Source organism: Tigriopus californicus, chromosome 8 (genome assembly GCF_007210705.1).
Source record: "Tigriopus californicus strain San Diego chromosome 8, Tcal_SD_v2.1, whole genome shotgun sequence".
In the NCBI taxonomy this organism is placed as follows: Eukaryota; Metazoa; Arthropoda; class Copepoda; order Harpacticoida; family Harpacticidae; genus Tigriopus; species Tigriopus californicus.
In genome coordinates, this window is record NC_081447.1 from 13,099,358 (window position 1) to 13,102,495 (window position 3,138).

The following is a 3,138-nucleotide window of genomic DNA, read 5'->3' on the forward strand; positions in this document are numbered from 1 at the left end:
CTTTTATTATAGATCTAAAAAATAAGACATATGTTTCTTTAAAAAAACAAAGTGATTCTCTCATTTCCTGACATCAAACGCATCTTTAAAAGGTTAAAAAATATGCCTAACAATGTCTCAAATAACTTAAGTAATGGAATAAAAACCATAAATATAGGAAATTATGTCATTATTAAATTTTTAGCAATTGGAAAGATGTTCAATTCTAGTATACTAGCGCTTTTTTAAGAAGAAATCCCAACCTACTGGTGATTTCAAACCAAAAATATTGTTGCAAAAAAGTAATAATTTGAGTAAATGAAGTTATCTAACCAGAATATAATGTTTTGCTATTCCAGTTTTTGAATGCTTTGCACCAGTTGTATTCGACTAGAGGGGACTTTGCTCCCTGCTTGCTTTCTAATCTAAGGTAAGAAAAAAGATTTAAGAACCTGTCTTTCAAATATTCTTTTTTTGGGTGTGTTAGAGGTATATGGCAAGGTTTTTAAAGACTTATTTTGCTCTTGGAACCATCAATGAAATTTTTTGAATTAAGACTAAGTTCATGTAGATTTTCTTTAGATTGTAGTTTTAAAGGTTCGTATTTTTGGACTTTTTGGACACTTTTGTCCACTTTTGTCCACTTTTGTCCATCCTTATTCTGTACGTTGGACACTTTTGGACAGTGGGTGCACAAAAGTGTCCAAAGATGAAAATGCCCACCCTTTCTCCTTCGATGCGATTAGCATCTAAAAGGCTCCCTGAGAGGGTTGGAGAGGTGAATCGAACTGGGACCTCTTTCGTACTAGGAAGCTTGCCTAACTTCTATGACACTCACAAAGTAGTAGATTGCACTACATTCTTTAAAAAAGCTCTAATAGCCCAGGTAAAAAAAAGAGTTGGTTTTGCTTCTATGTTTTTTCATTATTTCGGGCTTCTTTACCGCTAATGAAAATCGAATCTCAAGTAGCTCAAAGTGAAAACATTTAAGTCTAATAAAACTTTACATTCATTAATATCTAATCTACTGGCGAATATAGAGTTGACGGATTTGGTTAGGGCCGTGTCAAAAGCATGCGCAAATTAGACTTAAAATCTGCCAACGGATCAATACCTACATATTCCCTACAAATATCGACTTGTCGAACACTGGCCTATTCGAGATTTTAAAAAAATAATGTAAAACTCTTTTGAAAGGTGCAAAGCCAAAAGAGTGTGACCTCTTAGGAGTAAAAAGGCGACTTGTCTTTGTTCTCGTGAAAGAAGTCCTAATCATAACTTCCGTACTTATTTTTCAATTCGGACATTTAGGCAAGCGTCGGTACCAGCAAACAAACTTGCCTGCCAATGGCAGTGATGCAAAATTGGGGTTTCAAGTTAGCTTGAACGAAGCTGACTTTTTCCTCATAAGGCAATCTGAATAAAGGGTCAGCTTCTCAAAAACTTGTTTGAAGCCCCAAACTTGCATCACTGACACTGGTACCAGCAAACAAACGAACCTGTCAGAGCTTGCCTAAACGTCCCCATAAGCCCAGCAAAGGACTCGAGTCCCGACAAGGTGAGTCCGCTAAAGAGTTAGAAAATTAGAGAACTAGCACCAGTCCGACTTTTGCCGCACTCGCCCCAGCGCTTGCAAATTCACTTTATTATTCCATTTGCAAGAGAAAAGTTTCAGCTAAATGGTTAGCATTCCTCATGATACAAAAGAGGTTGGAAAAATGTCACAGATATGAAAATACATTGCAAAATATTTATATAAATTCAATTGCAAGGGTTTGAGTGGTTAATACTGTGGATAGGATTGGCAGCTTCTTGAATACGCTCATTTTTACAGAGAACGGAATCATTTGCCTTGCTTCAAAATCAGAGAGTGACACCATGCAACCATCCGTAGTACCCAATTTGATCCTCAAGAGGACTATTGCCTGTGGAACGTGGCATTTTATTCTTGGGTACGAGCTCCCGTCTATCCTCCAACGCACAAGAGAAATCTATCCAAATGGTACGCTGATAACGAGCATCTTCCAAATGAGGTATACCCCAATCCTCATGACTAAGGCCAGCCAAAACTTGCATCCTGCATATTATGCAAATTTTGCAAAAAACTTGCACATCCAAGATTTTTTCTGCAAATTTATTGCATCTGCAAATTTTGCAAGTTTAAGACCAATATTTGACATTTTTCTGCAATTGATTGTGCATTTTGAGCCATTTCAACAACAAATATCAATATTTCTGAATAATTTTTAGGAATCCTGGTCAATTTAGAAAAAAATGTGAAATTTTATTGACCGATTGTTTTTTTTTAGGATCTCTTAACAACAAGCACTTTTTGTACTTCAATGCATATTTTTTCCATTCATCTTAACTAGTTATTTTTATCTGAATTCAATGTGATGGGGTTTTCACCAAGGGATTTATTTCGGGATTTTCAAAACGTTGGACTTGCTTGTCTCATGCTCATATCTGGTATCTTCTCAAATCAAGTTGAAAACCAACGTGGTTTCACACACCCACACAAAAAGGCGGGAACTGACAGATCAAATAAACTGAGTATCAAATCAACCTCATATTAGAGGATCGATCAACGACACACTTTTTAACAGTTTAACAATTTAACATTGAAGGAACCCAAAGAGAAGGAAGTGCTTCATGATTTTGACTAGCCTGGATATTTTGGAGGGCTCAAAATTGTATACCTTTACATTTATTGCAATTGACTATCAAAACCTGGTTGAGGATAAAGCTCATGGATGTTTTTGAAGATGTATTGTAAAGGATACCTTCTGCGCCTCTTTAAATATTGCATTGTCTCAATCTTCTAGGTTTGTCGCAATAAAGTAGTTGTTCTCTAATTCGCACATTATTCCTGCTTGTCCTGATGGCAAAAGGTCAAGCTTTTCAAGAAAATGCAATGTAGAATCTCAATATTTGAAAATACAAAAGAGCAAAAAAATATTTGCATTTTTACCCAGACGAACCAAATTTGATCTAGAACCTGCATGGTTTAGGGCATTAATTTGTGGGTCCAAATTAGGAGACAACTTTGAGGGCTCTTGATTTTGAAGATTTTGAAATAATAAACGTATTGAAATCTTTAGTAATTGCTTCAAACTTTTGCAAAATTAGTTTCACGTTGTCTTTTATGTCAATTCTTTC